We start from the raw sequence: 19,038 nt of genomic DNA on the forward strand, positions 1-19,038 counted from the left end.
AAAAACAGAATTCCCAAGGGGAAGGAGCATTTGACGGAAAGGCAAAACCTTTATAAGCACTCGAGGCATTAAAATCCAAATTTCCAAAATATGGTAATTATGTCAAAGTTGTGACTTACTCTGGAGCCCTTGGGGACACTCATCCTGACCCATCTGTGAAAGCCATCAGCAGGCAGTAAGCCTTCTGAGGAGCAGGATTACAGCAGCCAATTTGGCCTCTAGCAAAGAGGCAAGGCTGCTTCATTTAGTTTAAGTCTCACTGAGATGGTTTAAAACAGTCTTTGGGAAGAGATGTGCAGCCAAAGCAAATCACAGCCTTACCCAGCTGCAGATTCAGTACACGGCAGTCTATGTCTACATATTCATGGCACACTGGAGCCCTCCCCTGACTGTGCTCATACATGCATTGATATGGGAAGCAGAACTCTCTCACTGGGGAAATAATCTATGTGCCTAAGTTAGACAAGAGCCACATTTGGACCAGCGGATGGCATCACATCTGGTATGGATCGCTAACCTCAGTGTGATTTGGCCCAGCCTGGATTATTTATGATTCATAAAAGTCCCACTGGACCCCAGCATAGTCCAAGACCGCATAACAAAAAACCATGGGATTAAAAATCTGTATTTCATTGCAAGACCCCCATGGCAAATTAGTAATGCTATGATTGGTTTTCGAGAAGCCAAGAGTGAGGAGAACTAACTATGATCACTCCCTCAAGAAACCCAGCATAGAGGGCAAACCGAATCGTGTGTTCAGCCAGGCTATGCAGTCATATTCTGAAACTCTGTCACCATTTCTAATCTGAAAGCAGTGTCTACAATTAAACCTAAATAATTTGAAAGCCATTTCTTTACCTGGAAGTCTCAGCTGGGTCCTTGTTCCTCAGATCCCCTAATGGTTTCTGACATCATGTGTTGAAATGACTACTGTGCATGAACACTCTCAGGTATTTGGTCTGTTAGCCCCTTTCCCCATATTATTATGGTTTTTTAAAGACAGCTACACTTTTAGAGAAACGCTGCTTCTTCTTAAGCATCAAGATTTAAGCGTTTCTTCAAGACTCCCTAGAGCTGTGACATAACACTTTGTAATCGAGCTTTCTAATAAGCATAGAAAAGGCAAAAGGGGTCGCAGGGCCACCAAAAATGCTACCTGGCCAAGAAAACGAAGACCCAATATCCTCCCCCAATGCAAAGGCCCTAGATCTGGCTTTCTCATCCTCCTTAGAAAACATACTGCTGTTTAATTTGTGAATTAGAGCAAATTTCTTACCCACCTCCAGGGAGGATGAAATGCCCAGTCTCGGAGGAAGCTTCTGCCAGACCCTTGGAGCTTGTTAATTGTCCCAGTTCACTTTCTCCCTGGATCTGACTTCTAAGAACGCAAGCAGGACCTCAGGCAGCCAAAGCATCTTCTCCTCAAACCCCCTTTTCAGTCTGAACCCTTCCTGAAGCTGGCAACAGACTCAAGCCGAGCTGCTCCACATTCCCTCAGGGAAAACAGCACTGCTGGATCCAGACTCTGCTGGGGAATTCACCAAGCAGGAGAAAAAAAGTATGACTTCTACTCTTCCTCTAGATCAGCCTGAGTGCTCAGATCGCCTTCCGGAGGACCCCCAGTTTCCTCTTAACTCCCCTTCTTCATGACAATCTGAAGGAAGAAGTCATAGACTCCAGCCCAGCGTCACCAGCTGATCCTGAGCCAGACCCGGGGTGACTAGTCAGCTGCTCACAGAGCTCAAGCCACTGAACCAGGAAATGTGCTGCTTGGTCAAAAAATAATAATAACTCTCGGTGGCGCTGCTGGTGGTGCCTGAGAAGTCGCTGTTGCAGTGCTTGCATCCTCCGCATGCTAATGAAGCTGTGATGTCAGCAAGTCAGTCACGGCATCTGGACGTCCCATCCTGCTGCCCAGTGCTGAGATTTATTTACATGTAAATTAGCCTTGCCTTCCAAATCAATAATCCCCAAGCCAGGGAGAGGGGAAGGAAGCCTTTGCTGGATGCAAAGGCCCAGCTACGTAGCCTCCAAATGAGCATGAAAAAAATCACATATAAGAAGAGAGGCTTTAAAGACACATGCCTATTTTTTTTCTTCTTAAAAGCTGTGCTCTTATGTGCCAAGGTTCAGATCTGGGCACAATTATCAACCTGAGTGCCTGTTTCAGATTACATGCTGCACCAACCTAGGAGTGGAATCAGAGCACTCTTTTTTAATTAAATGCTGTGTCAAGCCTTCAAATGCCTCTCCTTTTTTTTTTTTTTTTCTTTCTCTTCTCTCTTCAACTTTCATTTTCGGGTGTTGCTTGTTTTTTGGCCTAAGACTATGTCACCTTTGAGTTTTTGTGCACCTTGAAATAAAGCACAAGTGACTCCTTTCCTCACGTGCTTGGGTGGTGAGTTAGTCAGCTGCCCTTTAACCCCTTACCCCAATTCCAACTGCAGAAGAAGACAAAGCATAAACCTTCCCAGGGCATCTGAAGACCCTGAGACCCTCAGAGAGCATTGCTTCCGTCTCCTCATTTTACAGATTAGAAAATGGAGACAACTGGAGAAAGGACTTTTGTAAAGTCACACCAGGATTTCAGCAAGGATGGGTCAGAATCCACATTTCCTAGACCTCAGATAGAGCTTTTGTTGAATACATTTGGGGTCTCTGATCTCCATTTTTATACACCACTAGGCGGCCTAACCAAGCAATCTGGAAGAAAGGAATCTATACATTTGGAGAGCCCTGTGTTCAAATCCTGCCTTTCCTTCCTGCTAGCAGTGTGATCTTAGGCAAGTAACTTAACTTGTGGGATCTTCAATAACCTCAACTGTACCATTCACTCATTCAATAAATATTTACTAAGCACATACTCTATGCCATGCACAGCTCTAAAGACTAGGTATAAACACAGTCTCTGCTTTCAAGGGCCTTATGGGCTACTGCAATTAAAGAAAGTAAAATATTGAATAGAACTATGGTGAAGATTAACACAATATCACATACTCAATAGCTATTTCTGATAGTTTGAATGAAGTTAGAAAAATTCACCGAGGCATACTATCTACTAGGCTGATCACTGTTCCTAGCATCTGAGTATTTCCATGGTCATCTTTAATTGTTTAAAATCATATATTCCTTCAATGCTGCCTGTGCAGTATCCCGGGCCAGGAGAGAGGCAAGAGCCAGGCAATATTCTGGACTCTGTGCCTGTGATAAGGAACCACTGTGAGCGAAAGTGAAGGGTGAGGGAAAGGTTGGGGAGGCTGGGAGTGAGGAATATTCCATCATGCACAGAAGTGTCCCAAAGGACAAAGCAACTAGCACGGCTCCTTGCCCACACTCCCCCGCCTGGGGAACCCACTGTGATGAGCTCTGCCCTTCCAGCTGCAGTGGAAGCTGAAGCTTCAAATGAATTTCTTTGTTGGATGTGGGGAAGTTAAATTATGTCTTTTGTTGTACGTAATTGTATTAATAATGCTTAATAACTTCTTTCAGAATGCTTCTCTCTAGTTCCCAGAAGACCTTTCATGGTGAAAATCATGAGACCTGGAATAACGTCTCAGTAAGAGAAATAAAATACAAGCAAATGAATAACACTCAGCCTTCAGTTTCCATCACACAGAACTCAGAGCGTGTAGGGAGGCAGATGATCTCCCCAGACCTCAATATCCTTCAAAAAGTCAATTAACAAGTCTAACAGTTTGGGGCCCCCAGTAGCCAAGTGGAAGCAGTGACATTCTAACCCAGTGTGGCCACGAACAAGTCACTTCAACTTACCATGCCTCAGTTTCTTAAAAATGGGTACACTACTCTCTCATCTACTCATGCTCAGCATGGTCATACAAGAGGCAATTCACAGGTGATCAACAATGAGATAAAGAAGACAGCTGAAACATAGCAAGAGATTACTCTTCACTTGGAACAGATGTGACACATCACTACCAACTTCATAAGAATTAACATCATAACATGGAGTCTAAAATGGATTGCCTGGGGTCAGACTCTGGCTCTGACACTTGCTAGGTCTATGACTTGAGGCCTGAGGTCCTTACATGTAACCTAGGGCATAATGATAGTGCCTACCTTCATGGGGCCGTTGGGAGAATCCAATGAGAATTAATGTGAAACATTTAACACTGAGCCTGTTACATAGCAAACACTCAATAAGTGTTAGCTATTGGTAATATTAATAGAAACAATCATGCTTCCACCATTAACTTCAGCGCAAATTAGTTAAGTAACCAGTCAAAATTCAAAAGGTGGGGAGAAAGCGGTAAAGGGAAGACTGCAAAATTATCTTTATTCCTAGAGCATATCTCAAAGTTCTATCTAATGTGGGTGAGCCACTGATATGCCATTTTCCATATGATACAATACAAATGCTTTGAATTGCTATGAATCTAGGAAATAAAGGAGTAAAAATGACCAAGAGGTGGGCTCCCTCTTCTGAAACTATACACCAGGACAAGACAACTATATTTTTGAGATGAATACATGCTTCACCCATTCATTCATATATCCATTCACTCATTACATAAGCTCCTACTATTTGCCAGTCACTGTGCTAGGGTCTGGAGACAACATGGTGACCAAGATACACAGGGATCCTGCCTTAAAAGAGCTTGGCAATCAGAGAGAAGACAATTAAGTAGGCAATTAGAGTAGAATGGGGTGTGTGTTATGGTAGGAGGCATGCAGAGTCCTCAAAGGCCTAATTGCATTCAAGAGAGGGATGGCACAAAAGCATGCTGCCCAAGTCCTTTTGCCAGCACACGCTCTGTGAGCTCAGCTTGGTGATGAGGAAGCTGGATATCTATGCATCACACTTACACAGAATATTAAAATTACAAAATCCACAGATTGTTAATTCCCTGTGGTCATTATTTTCATCCTGGAGACCACTCTAATGAGGTTTTTTTTTTTTTTTACAAATTATACTGGTAGGTATTAGAAAAAGTGAGAAAAAACTACTTTAAAAATTTCAGAGACCTAGTAAATAGGAACAAAACTCATTGTTTTTCTAAAAAACAGTGAAATTCCACATTCATGACAGCAAACTTCATGCGAGTAAAGGCAGGGAAGAACAGGTAATACATATGAGAAACTCAACCAAATGTTTATTAGGGATTTGTGAAGCGGAGGACACTCTTGTCAGGAGACAAGGATGCAACTGTCGACCTTCAGAACTTTCTGTTTAGGTAGAATGATAGGATATTTATACAAATGACCATAATTGCGTATAGTATATAGGAAAAAGGACAAGGAAGACAAAATTAATTATGGCAGAGGTGATCAGGAACCAGGAAAAGTATGATCTGGGTCAGGCCCAAGGTCAAAAACACTTTTACTTTTTTGGAATTAAAAAACAATTTTATAGTGGGGGAAGGCCTTACTAAGCATGACACAAAATCCAGAAGTACAAAAAGGCTGCAAAAATTTGACGTTAGTCAAATTCACCTTCTGCTAGAGGTGTTCCAGGCAGGAACAAGAACATGAGTAGGAAGGAAAATTATGAACACAAATGCATAATTAAGAGACGTCTGCATGGACACAAGACAGCAAAATAGCACCAACATGACACTGGCAGGTAATAACAAAGAGACAGCTCCATGCATGCTGGATAATCAAATCATCTTTCCATTCTAGACAGCTTTAGGCAGCATCTTGTTAGAGGATTACAGGGAAAGGTCAAGTACATCTCTACTGGTCAGGTTACAGAAGGGAAGGGTAAGTGACAGGAAGGGTGGTAGCCTCCTAGATGAAGAGCTGTAATGAGGAAGGCTGCAATGAACAAGTTTTAAATCTCTGTTTCTACAGGTATAAAATAAGAAGGAATGGATTGAAACGACCTAAAGAGGGTCCTCAATTCCTCTTTAGGTCATTTAAAATCTTTCTTGGACCTAAGGAAGACTTCTGAATATTGAGATAAGAACTGACATGGGTCACTCAAGGAAATGGCAGTGTTTCAGTTTTTGGAGAACTTTAAAAAGACAGACATCACTCATCCTAGCTCATTTAGATTACTACCTTCTGGCCCTGCTATTGGGAAATTCTAATTGTTGTAAGGGATATTACCAAAGTTTCAAACCACTCATCTAATGAGTTTTCCCTTTTCAAATGTGTGCATTTCTGTGTGTGCGTGCTTTTAAATATTTTACTCAAGAGTAATCCTGATATTTAGATTTCAAAGTCTAATAAAGTAAATGTGGGAGAGGAGGCTGACAAAGAATTGTCATGTAAGTTGGTCTAGCATAGGTGATGATGCAGTAACATACGATCCCAGATGTCAATGGCTTAACACAAGAAAGTTTGATTTCTCTCTCAGGCAAAGTTGGTTGGAGGCCCAGAGGTTTTCCAGGTACTCCATTCTAAGTAGCGACTCAGGGATCTACTCTGCTTCCTTCTTGTGCCTCTGTGATCTCAGTGAATAATTTCCAAGTTACAACAACAGCAGAAGAGAGAACTGAAGAGGCTTTTAGGTGCCTCAGCCTGGAGATGAATGATATCACTTCTAGTGGTCAAACTAGTCTCATGACCTCACCCAGCTGCAAGGAGGCTGGGAACTGCATGCTCACAAAGAACAGGGAAAACAGACAATGGAGGACCCCAGTAATGTCTGCCATAGCTGTCCATTTTAATTTGTGCTATGTAAAAACATTAAACAAAACAAAATACAATCTATTAAACACGTAATGCCTTTAAACAAAGGAATGTTTAACATTTAAAAAACTATGATAGTCCTAAATGAGTATTAGAGATCAAAGTTGCATCTGTTTTACCTCAGAACAAAGAAAAAGAAAATATTGTAAATTTTAATTAACTTTCAAGCAACAACAGGCAACCCATGTAACCATACAGAAAATAAATATTTGAAACATGTGAAGCTTCTACAATGTAGGTAAAGATGCATAGCTGCATTCATAAAAAAGAAATGCTCAAAAGAGTTATCCTCAACAGTTTCTAGCCAATTTCTAATCCATACTGATAATCTGCCTCCTGCAACGGGCAGAGTATTGTCATTGAAAAACTCCAACAAAAAAGACCTGAATTCACATCTGGCCCAATTACCTCCTAGCAGCATGACCTAGCAGATGACAGCTACCTCACCTCTAAGCCTCAGTTTCACCATCTATAAAATGGAGACATCTCTTTATCAAAGGCTTCGGTAAGATTAGATGAACTGAGATATATAAAGTACTGTGTAGAGTACCTAGCATATAGTAGGTGTTAAATCAATATTATTCTCCACTTGGTTTCCAAAGAAGGCAACAGGAAGGAGAGCTGCAAATATAAATGATAAAACTGTTCATGATAACATAAGGACAAGCACCCCCTCAAGCCTTCTGTCTTGTCCATTTGTGAAGATTCCATATCATAAACGCTTCTTATCCATGGACATTTCTAAATCTTGTGAAAAATAATTTGGTACAATTTAAATTCAGAAAAGGGGCCTTCCTTTTTCCCTATCATCTTAGGAATCTGTCACATTTCATACATTTTAATTATTCTTGATCCCGATAATCTAACACACAAAATTTTAACACAGCCTTTTATCCTCTTTTAATTACATTAATTAAAATGAGAAATATGGACAGGCTAGACTGTGCACATCAAAATGAAAGAGTGCTAAAGATTTTGCTCCCTCCCCACAAAAACATTAAAGATTGCATCAATGATTTCACTAGGCATACCATTGCACATTTCCATGAAAATATTGTTAAACTGACATGATGTGCTAGCAAATGGTTTTTCCTTAGACAAAGAAAGCTGCACTTATAATGGCAGGTTTTGGGAACTACTAATTTTCATTAAACAGCTGAAACCTGCATTTTCTTTATGTAAAGGACTGGGAGAACAACAAAGATCTGTACAGGGATGCTTTGGTTTTTCAGTATTCCCTAAATACGAACACTCAGGTTCCTACACGTTTCTCTTGGAAGAGAACATTGGCAAAATGAATGATATCCTAGAAAAAGGCTAAAAACTCTCTGCCTCATAAAGTAGCAAACTGGCAACAAAGACCTGCTCAAGAAAAATTATTACTACAAAATGTCACAGATGTACAAACTAAAATATTGTTTTTCTAAAGGAATGAGGAGGACTGGACATACCAGACATCTTGCATACTTTATCTCATTTAGTCCTCACCATAAACCAAAAATGTAGCATTTATTATCCCCTATCATACAGATGAAGATGCAGAGGTCCAAAGAGGATAAAAGAATGATGCAGGGGTCCACAGCTGAAGTTTGGTCTTGGGTGTGATGACAAAACCCATATTCTTTCCTTTACTTCAGAGGATCACAAATTTCCTCTAAAAACAAAAACGAAAACAAAAACAAAAACCAGGTGTGTTCCCATTAGGGTGTGAAGTGTGGGAAATAATGTGTTATTAAAAACAGAAAAACATAGAAGGTTCCCTGGGCCATCAGATTAGATCAATTCCTTTGTACAAGGGAAGAGTACATAGAGTGTTGCACTCTTAGATGTGTGCCCTTTCCCTTAGGACTCTCATTCTGGTTCACAGTTCTACATCCTTGGTTAGTTATGATGATCCATCCTTGGTCAATGTTAACGATTATGTGATTAACCTCTCTCTCTTACTAACCAGACTCTATGTGGCCTAAGAGCAGAGACCATGCCTTTTGTGGCTCACCATTCTATTCAAAGGATCTACTGCTTTGTGGCCTGACAGCTAATGAACATTTTTTTGAATTAATAAAAAGCTTGACAATGCTTCTTCTAATCTAGAAATTAGAGGAATTTCAGGATTATTCCTGTAAGAATATCTCTCTGTTCATTTGCATTCCAACATACTCTTGTGAGTGGGAAAGGAAAGGATGGGGTTCAGCTCACTGAAACACTTCTTAGCTTTGCTTCCAGGATGCCACATTCTCCTGCTTTCCCTCCTACCCTCTGGCTGCTCCTTCTCAGGCTCTTTTGCTGGCTCATGCTAATCTCCTTGAGAGCTTAATGCTGGAGAACCTGCGGCTAAGTCCTGGGACTCCTGTATATCTACATTTGCTTCTCTGGTCTAGGGTAGGGTCTTAAACACACCTTTAGGCTGATGACTCAAGGCCAGACCTTTTCCATGACCTCAAGACCAACTGCCTATGTCACATCTCCATCTCTTAATTCCCAATTGAGTCCACACCATATCCCCCACAATCTGCTCCATCTGTAGTCTTTGCTATCTCAGTTAATGGCAGCTCCACACTCCCAATGGATGAGAACAAATACCTTTGAGCCATCCTTCACCCCTGACATCTAATCCAGAGGAGGTTGACAAACTATATCCCACAGGCCAAATCTGGTTTGCTTCACGTTTTTGCAAATACTTTTATTGGAACACAATCATGACCATTCATTATGTGCTATCTATGGCTGCATTCATGATACAATGGCAGGGTTGAGTCATTGTAACAGAGAACGTACAGCCTGCAAAGCTAATACATTTACACTCTGGTCCTTGACACTGAACATTTTCCAGCCCTTGGCAAATCCCGTTAGCTCTACTGTCAAAATATACACAGGATCTAATATCTTTCCTCCACCATCATCACACTGGTCCATGCCACTGCCATTTCTCTCCTGGATGAAGTTCCAAGTCACCATCAACTCTTGCCTCCTACCTGGTCTATTATTGCTCCCCTTCAGTCTATTCACAAAGCTGCAGTCATCTTGATTCTCTGAAAACAAACATTGCAGCATGCCATGCTTCTGCTCAAGACTCCATTGGTGATGCTGCTCATCTCAGAATAAGTCCCTGGAGATCTAGGTCCTATTGCTTCTCCGACACTGTCTCCTGCTACTGTCTCCCTTCCTGTCACATGAACACTGGCCCTCAAACATGCCAGGCACATGTGTGCCTCCTGGTCTTTGCACTTGTCTGAAATATTCCTCCTGCAGAAAGTCATGTGGCTTGCTCTGTCACTATTTCAAGTCTAATGTCACCTTGGTGAGGGCTAAGGCTTTCCATCCTATCTGAGATTGTCATCCTTCCCGCATCTTACTAACATGGCCAAACAATTCCCTACTTTATTTTTCTCCTTAGATCCTTTTAAGAAGAGTTATATTGAAATATAATTAATATACTATACAGCTCACCCATTTAAGTATATTCATAGGGTTGTACAACCATCACCACAATCTAACTTTAAAACTTTCTTCAATCCAAAAAGAAACCCTCTAGTAAGCAGTAGTCACTCCCCACTTTGTCCCACTGCTCCAGGCCTAGGCAAACACTAATCTACTTTCTGTCTCTATAGAGTTGCCTATTCTTGACATTTTATATTAGTGGAAACATATAATATGTGGCCCTTTGTGCCTGGCTCTTCACCTAGTGTATTTTTGGTTCATTCTGTAGCTTATATCAGAATTTCATTCTTTTTATGACAGAGTAATATTCCATTGTACTAATATACATCATATTCATCTATTCATCAATTGATGGATATTTGGGTTGTTTCCAGTCTTTATGATTACACATAATGCTACTATGAACATTCATGTATAAGTTTTTGTGGGGATGCATGCTTTTTATTTTCCTTGGATACATATCTAGTAGTGGGATTGCTGGGTCATATAACTCTAGGTTTAACATTTCATAGAACCATCAAGCAGTTTTTCAAAGTGCTACTCCAGTTTCACATTCTCACAAGTGATATCTGAAGCTTCCCATTTCTTCATATCTTTGCCAAAACTTGTTATTGTCTTTTTTATTACAGTCATCCTAGTGGGTATGAAGTAATACCTCATAGTGGTTTTTATTTGCATTTGCTTAATGGCTAATAATGTTAAACATCTTTTCATATGTGTGTTGGCTATTTGCATACCTTCTTTGGAGAAACGTATATTCAAATTTTTTGCTCATTTTAAAATTGGGCACACATGTGTTAAAATTAGTAAGTTATAAAAGTTCCTTGTATATTCTGGGAACATGTCCCTTATTAGATATATGATTTATAAATGTTTTCTCCCATCATGTGGGGTATATTCTTTTTCTTGATAGTGTCTTTGAAGCATAAAGATTTTTAATTTTGATAAAGTTCATTTATCTATTTTTTCTTTTTTCCCTTGTACTTCAGTTCTGCTTTTTAAGAGCATTCTTCTAGGTCTCTGCCAGAACTACAAAGTCAGCTGTCGTTCCCTTGTAAGTGATGAGTTGTTTTCTCTTGCGGTTTTCAAGATTTTCTTTTTGTCTTTCAACATTTTGATTATGAGGTGTTTGAGTGTGAATCTCTTTGAGCTTACCTACTTGGAGTACTTTGGCTTCCTGGATGTGTAGACTAATACTTTTCATGAGACTTCGGAAGTCTTCTACCATTATTTCTTCAAATATTTTTTCAGCTTTTTCTCTCTCCTCTTCTACTTGTCCCAGTAAGCATATGTAGGTGTGCTTGATGGTATCTCACATTTCTTAGGAGCTCTGTTTATTTATTTTCACTCTCTTTTCTCTGCTCTTCAGAGTACACAATCTTTATTGACCTACCTTCAAATTTGCCAATATTTTTCTTCTACCAGATTAAAATCTACTCTTGAACCCCTCTAGTCAATTTTTCATTCCAGTTATTATACTTTTCAATTCAAAATTTTCATTTTTATAATTCTTTTCTAACAATTTCTCTTCATTGATATTCTCTACTTGATGAGATGCTGTCATCACGCCTTCTTTTAATTGTTTAGAAAGTTTCATGTAGTTCTTTGAACACATTTATAATTGTTGCTTTGAAGTCTTTGCCTGCTAGCTCCAACATTTGGACCCTCTCACGGGCAGTTACTTTTGTTTTCTTCCTGTATATAGGTCACACTTTTCTGTTTCTTTGCATGTCTCAAAATATTTTGTTGAAAAATGGACATTGTAGATACTATATTATAGCAATTCTGGATATTGACTGTGCACCACCACCCTGCCCCCCTTCTGGAGCTTTCTGTTGTTGTTTGCTTATTTGTCTAGTGGCTAGGCAGACAAGTTGAGCGAAGTCTGTTTCCCTGGCAGTGTGCAGCTTCTGATGTCCCTCCGGAGGGCCTGAGACCAGTTTTCCTATTGATATCACGCCCAACAGTTAACCTCCACTAATCACTAGCTGATTGTTCTATTGTTTTGACAATTCCTTTTGGCATAAATTGTTCCACAGTCTGATCTGATGAAAGCTGGGTTCCTTAGCAAGGGTAGGGTGTTGCCAGTCTTTCAGGCTGCCCCTCCCAGTGTGAAAGCATAGCCCTAGACTAGAAGCTAGGTGGAGAAAGAGCCCAATCTGCTTGACTGAACACACCCAGAGTGGAGTTTCCATCACACTGATCTGCGTTGTGTGTGTGTAGTGGGGGGAGGGGCAGTACGTGGCAGGGGTACCTGGAGAAGAGAGGATCATGGTTAAAATGCCATAGACTCTCACTCTTCTTACTAAGATTTAGATTTCCTTGTGTTTTCCCATTTGTTGTATACCCTTGGGACAATTTCCAGAAACTTTAAAAGGTTGCTTATATTTTAAAATAATTTTCGGCAAATGATTGTTTTGTTGATTAAAGAGTCTACCATGCTCCTCACACTGCCATACTGGAAGTTGATGCCCAACACTTAGCATACTTAGATCATGATATGTTTGACTTGTTTATGCTGCTTTATGTCAGTTTTATTCAGCCCTCGATCCCCAGGGCCCAGAAAAATGCCTGGCACATAGTAGGTCCTCAATAAATATGGGTTGAATAAAGAAATGAAAGAAGAAATGCCCATGACCCACAGCCTATCCTATGTATGCCATAGCCAACCATAAACTGCCACAGCTGATGTTCTTTATCCATGGTTATGACAATTAGTAACCCAAGCTGATCACAGCATAGGGACACTGTCACATCTGTGAATTTCATTAGCCAGGTGACTGATGAAAAAAAAGAGAATGAGGAATGTAACTACAGCTTACATATCCCTCAAACCATTGAACTGGATCCTAGCTCTGTTCCTTCTAATCTTAAATATTCCATAAGACCTATAAATAACTTGCTATAAATAAATAAAGGACATCTAATTTATCTTGGTTTGAAAGAAAATCCTGCTATAATGGAACTCACCCTGGTATTAGAATTAAGAAGTCTGTGTTTGATCCTTGGGCTATGGCTCTTGCTGTCTGTGTGATGTTGGACAAGTTATTTAACCTCTCTGCTCTTCAGAAGCCTCCTCTGAAAAACGTGAATGACGGTGACAATTGTAATATCGTCACAAAGCACTTTGTATGGTGTCAAATACACCAGGAGTGCTCAGTAAGTGTAAGGTACGATTATTATCTGCCAAACAGTAATCATAGATCTTCCCACTTATCATGCTGCGGTGATCTCTGCATCTGAGTGAAATGGGATAGTTCCCTTAACCCCTTTGTGGGACTCATGAAGGGGTTGGCTCATTTATTCAGCCTACAGCTCTCAACCCCTCACAGGATGGGGAGCACGCAGGTGAGTGGGTTCAGAGGCCAGGATGAGCACTTATGGGCAATCGGCAGGAGGAGAACTCCATGCAAGCCCGCAGCAGTGTCTAGGGATTGTCTATGAGCCCCAGAGCTCCAGAGGGCGTATGTTACAATGTGCTCTTTTAGTTTTGGCATCTGTGGATGGCTTAAGTGTTAGCTCAGTGGAGGGTCAGTGTGACAGCCTGTTGCATCTGCACCCTGGTCCTTGCCTGGCATCCAGCAGGAATCAGGGTGCACAAGTGAATTGAAGATAATAAATGTGGAGGATTTTATTGCCAATTAAAGTGGCTCTCAGTGGGATGGGGAGCTGGAAAGGGGATTGAGTGGGAAGGTAGTCTTCCCCTGGAGTTCGGCCATCTCCGGCCGAACTCTTCTCCGAGGTCCCACTGCCAAGCCATCCCTGTGAAATCAAGTTGCTTCTCTTGGACATTCAGCTCCTTCTCTTCTCTCCTTTCCTGCCACTCTGCCACTCCACCTCTCTGCCCTGCTCCTCTGCCAGTGGAGCCTGGGGTTTTTATGGCTACAGGATGGGAGGTGGGGCAGACCAGGTTAGTTTTGGAAAAGGCAAAATTTGGGCAGGAAAACAGGAATGCATGTTCTCACTTTGGGCCACGCATCCAGGCTTGAGGGTAGGGCTTCACCAGGGGGCCCCACCCTTTTCTGCCTAGTATTTCCCTGCCTCCTGTCCATATCATAAGGAGACAGTAGCCATGAAGGTAAATTCTGTGTGATGTATTGTACAAAATTTACCTTCCTAGAACTGCAGAACTAACTCCTCTTGGCTTGCCAGGATGAGAAAAAGCCCCTTTCTTGTTTGTTTGTCCATCATTCTCCTTCTCCAAGTCTGCCTTTCACTCTTCCACCCCTAGGCTAACTCAAACCCTGCAGGAGGTTGCTGGGAATTCTGCCTGAAGACTGTCAACCTTTCCTGAGAGCAAGAAGTTCAGTGGACAAGGCCATCATTTTGAAAATGGCCTTGCAGCCACCATCTTGATCAGGGGAGGACCAGACCAAAGCAGGGTCCAAACTATAAGAAGCAGGTATCAGAACCTGAAACAGTTGAAATGAACAGAAGAGGTTTAGTTATATACCACAACGTGCTTCCTTTTAGAAAACTTGGTAGTATTGGCTGGGTGGGGTGGCTCACACCCGTAATCCCAGCCCTTTGGGAGGCCAAGGCAGGCAGGTACGAGGTCAAGAGATCGAGACCAGCCTGGACAACATGGTGAAACCCCGTCTCTGCTAAAAGTACAAAAATTAGCTGGGCATGATGGTGCCTGCCTGTAGTCCCAGCTACTCGGGAGGCTGAGTAGGAGAATCACTTGAATCCGGGAGGTGGAGGTTGCAGTGAACCGAGATCACGCCACTGCATTACAGCCTGGCAACAGAACGAGACTCCGTCTCAAAAAAAAAAAAAAAGAAAGAAAGAAAGAAAAGAAAAAAGAAAACTTGGTAGAATTAGGGCTAACATGTAGGGGTCTGAATCACCAAGACAGCCAGTGTCTGTAAGAGGGAGAAAAGGTCCCCTGCTGCCAAGGACCTCTGGATAACAGGCACTCTGTCAGGCAGGAGGTGGGGTAAGGCAAGTTCTGTCCCTACCCCTTCTTATTAGCTGTGTGAATTGGGACAAGTCACTTTCCTTCTTTGAGTCTCATCTAAGAATCTCTGCCACATGAGTTTTCTGAATTATATGAGGTAATGCAGGTAAAATTGCCAAACATACAGCAGGTGCTTACTAAATGTTTATCAAGTCTGAGTATAAACACACTATCAATCTTGCTCTGTACAGCGAGGGCATCTGAAGCCCTCTGATTTGAGTGGCCATCAGCAGACACCAGTCAGCCCACCCAACCCAAGCCCATGGAATCCCTGGCAGCCAGGGCAGTTTTCAGGCTGCCTGTTTATTCTTCTAGCTCCCTGAGATGCCACAGCAAGCAGGAGCCCTGCTGGTACATCCTCAGGGTCACCAGGGGACAGGCCCAGATGGATGTCAGAGCAGACTGCCTTGGCGAATTATTTAGCACCCTCCTCTGAGGGGGCCAGGCACGCACCTCACAGCCGGCTCCACACACCACACGGCGAGGTAGCAGCCTCTGACTCATCCGTCAGGCACCACATTCCTCTTCCCTTAAATGGAGCACACAGAGCCCTGCTGGGGGGCGGGGGGCTGGCAGCGTCCTCTCTGCTCAACTCATCACAGCTGGGGCAGCTGTGGAAGGAAGGGCTGTTAGGAGCATGGCCAAAACAGAGATACACAGAGGAGGTTCAGCTCGCTGGGATGAGGGGAGACATATTCTGCAATAAGAAACACCAGGAATGAAAGAAAGTTACAGTCAGCCAGTGGCCGGAGATAGCTGCCCAGGGAACACGGAGATGCTTCCTGGAAGGATCCTTTGGCAGAGCCAAATCTGAGCCACCAGGTGCTATCCACAGACACTCCGAAGGCCTGTAATCCTGTAATCCTTTGGGACTCTCTAAGGTAATTGCTATCAGGCACTCCCAGCCACAGGGACAGGGGAGGGGAGGTGATTTATAAGCCAGATTTGTAGGTGACATTTACTGCAGACACAAATCTAATTCAACCCTCACAGCAACCCTTCAAGGTTATACCTATAGTTGCTTATCACAGATAAGAAAACTGAGGCTCAGAGAAATCAAAATAATTATTAAGTGTAAGCATCCATCTAATTTCTGAATCGATTTCCTTTTTCTTTTATTTATTACTGTTCTTAAATTCTCCATGTAGGGCTTGGTGCTGTGGCTCATGCCTGTAATCCCAGTACATTGGGAGGCCAAGGCAGGTAGATTGCTTGAGCCCAGGAGTTTGAGACCAGCCTGGGCAACATGACAAAACCCCATCGCTACCAAAAAAAAAAAAAAAAAAAAAATTAGCCCAGCATGTGCCTATAGTCTCACCTACTTGGGAGGCTGAGACAGGAGGATCACTTGAGGCTGGGAGGTCGAGGCTGCAGGGAGCTGTGTTCACACCACGGCACTCCAGCCTGTGCGACAGAGACCCTGTCTCAAAAAATAAATAAAATTTTCATTTAGCCTGCTGAATCCGTTCTTTCCATTCCATCCTAGGATTGAGTCGAATGTGATATAAGGGACACCTGGGTTTGGCCAGTTACATGGGGAGGCCATGAGGTCACCAAGAGATTGACCAGGCCAAGGAAAACAGTTGGAAGAACAGGTACTCCAGGTCTAATCAAGTTTCTTGTGCTTGTCGGTGAATGAAGGATTAAACGAGCTACAGCCCCTCCGCATAGCACCACCAATGATGGGAAATACTGAATATTTTATATACAGCTAATGCCTCTTTGCAGGCTAAATGGAGTTGGGCCTGAATGGAGCCCAAGGGATACTCTTCAAATTGAGGAAATATAGGAACTCTGCAGGACTCCAGGGATCCACAGAATTCTTTGCTTAAAGTCCCTGTGTGGGCTATGAAATGCCTCAGTGAATCGGTCCCATGGGGCCTACAGAATTAATTCCTCTCCTCTGGACAACTTAGTCACTTGCTTGGTAGGCCAGGTGCTTTCAGATCTCCCCCACAGCATGGAATGTCTGAGCCAGCGGTTCTCACAACATGATCCTGGACCAGCAGCCTCAGTATCACCAGGGAACTTGTTTAAAGTATGGATTCTCAGGCCCTACCCAGACCTACAGAATCTGTAACTCTGAGCATGGAGTCTGGTCATTTGAGTTTCCACAAGCTCTCCAGGGGATTAGGCACACAGGTTTCATTTGGAGAACCAATGGTCTAAATAATCCCCAACAACTGCTTTTTATGGCCAAGAAGAGGAAGGGGTGAGCAATGGCAGAGGCTAGAGGAGCCTCTGAGGGTCCAGGATGGCCAGTTGGTGGCATGGAGCTGGAATTTGGCCCACATAAGCATACTATTGGGTCTACACCAGAGGTCAAGAAACTTTGTAAAGGACCAAGTGGTATATATGTTAGGTTCTGAAGGCCACTTAGTCTCTGTCACAACTACTCAACTCTGCTGTCACAGAATGCAAGCTGTCACAGACAGTTTACAAACAAATGGGCATTGCTATATTCCAATAAAACTTTATCAAAACAGGCACCTACAAGTTGTAGTTTCCCAACTCTCTACCTATATAATGGCTCCTCTTAACAACAACATCTGGATACGCTGAGCTCAAGCTCCTAGGAGGCAGCCACCAGCTGGAGCTGACTGATACAGCCCTCTTTTAGTGGGGACACATTCTACACTTTTCCACAGTCCCCAGTTCTTCTCTCTGAAACACCAGGGCGGAGAGTCAGCTCACATTTATTATCCTGCTCGTTTCTCTTATTCATCTACTTATATTGACATAAATGCATGTGTGCATACACATACATGTATATATGTAAGTAACATGGTTATGTACTTATGTGTGCATGCATGTATATTTTAACACCTACCAGCTTTTCAGCATTTTATACTATATGAATCCCCACCCCCTCATCTCAAGTGTCTCTAAAGTGCTCCAATACCACCATGGTATGAAGCCTGGTTTAAAATTCAGGGATGAGGGCCACAGCTCTTGATCTGCCCTTGACTTTGCAACTTGAGCAAGACCTTGACCATCTCACAGGCTGTTTCCTCCTGTGTCCTGCTGCAGAAATCATCCCTCTTCTGCTTCCTTCACAGGAATGCTGTGAGAGCACGTCAGCAGTACTGTCTGGGAAGGCAACACAAAAGGGCCTGATTGTCGGCAGCCCCAATCATGCCTTCAGCATTGGCCAAAGCAAGGGAAAATGTTTTGTTTTGTTTTGTTTCCCTACAAAACAAAACCCACCAGGTATCTAAACATGTCCTGAAATTAAAATGGATAATAGTCTACCACATCAGTCCTCTCATTCTCCACCTCATACCCTGCAAATGAGAGATCGTGGAGGAGAAATCCCTCCATGTATATTATTTTGCTCAGATTAGCTGAAGGGTTCTTTGGGAAGCTTGGGATGCCAGGTGTGCCTTCTAATTATCTTTTCTCTTTTTTGCAAGCAGCTTAAGGGATCAGAGGTCTTATTTGGAGCCTTCCACCTTCATCCCATTTTTCTTTCCTCTTCTTCTGTCCCCACACTACCCCAAATAAATAAATAGTGTGCACATAATAATAATGATCTTTTTCTCAAAGAAGGAAAAGGGCATATTTAATGTCACCTTCTTGGCAGTCTAGCTAGAACCTCGCATTTTAAGTTACATTTCATGAACTAAGTGCAGCATATCCAACTGCACATTTTCCTTAGGAGTGTTTCCATGAAGGAAATTCCTCCACCTAATCACTTCCCAACCCCCTTTCTTCAACTTATACCCTCTTTCCCACCCTGTCTACCCTAGAAAAGGTATTTTAAAAGAAAATACATAAATCTTCAGCTTATCTGGGTGGTATGCTCCGCAAAGAATCACAAAGATTGTTTGATTGGTTACACAAGTTAATTTTCCATTTACAGTATAGAGCAACAATGTATTCTACAATAACACTAGCCAACCCTGAGAGTCCACTTCAGTGGACGACTTGGCCAGGGGCCAAGATTCCCAGATTCTTTGGCTTCTACCGCTCCTCCCCCTACACTC

At 42.4% G+C, this 19,038-nt stretch overlaps 1 protein-coding gene across 5 annotated transcripts in view; it reads right to left on the bottom strand.

The window, feature by feature from the left end:
* PRICKLE2 (prickle planar cell polarity protein 2) overlaps positions 1-19,038 on the bottom strand; it is a 351,644-nt gene that overhangs the window by 129,790 nt on the left and 202,816 nt on the right. Inside the window, exon 1 of one of the 5 annotated variants that reach the window (XM_001174646.6) lies at positions 1,281-15,393. The exons of 3 other annotated variants lie outside the window; for them this stretch is intronic. The gene's annotated coding sequence lies outside the window, so the exon portion shown is untranslated. Of the gene's footprint in view, positions 1-1,276; positions 15,394-19,038 lie in introns of those variants that run through there. One more of the 5 variants, XM_009445786.5, reaches the window with a different exon arrangement.

Source organism: Pan troglodytes, chromosome 2 (genome assembly GCF_028858775.2).
Source record: "Pan troglodytes isolate AG18354 chromosome 2, NHGRI_mPanTro3-v2.0_pri, whole genome shotgun sequence".
Classification (NCBI taxonomy): Eukaryota; Metazoa; Chordata; class Mammalia; order Primates; family Hominidae; genus Pan; species Pan troglodytes.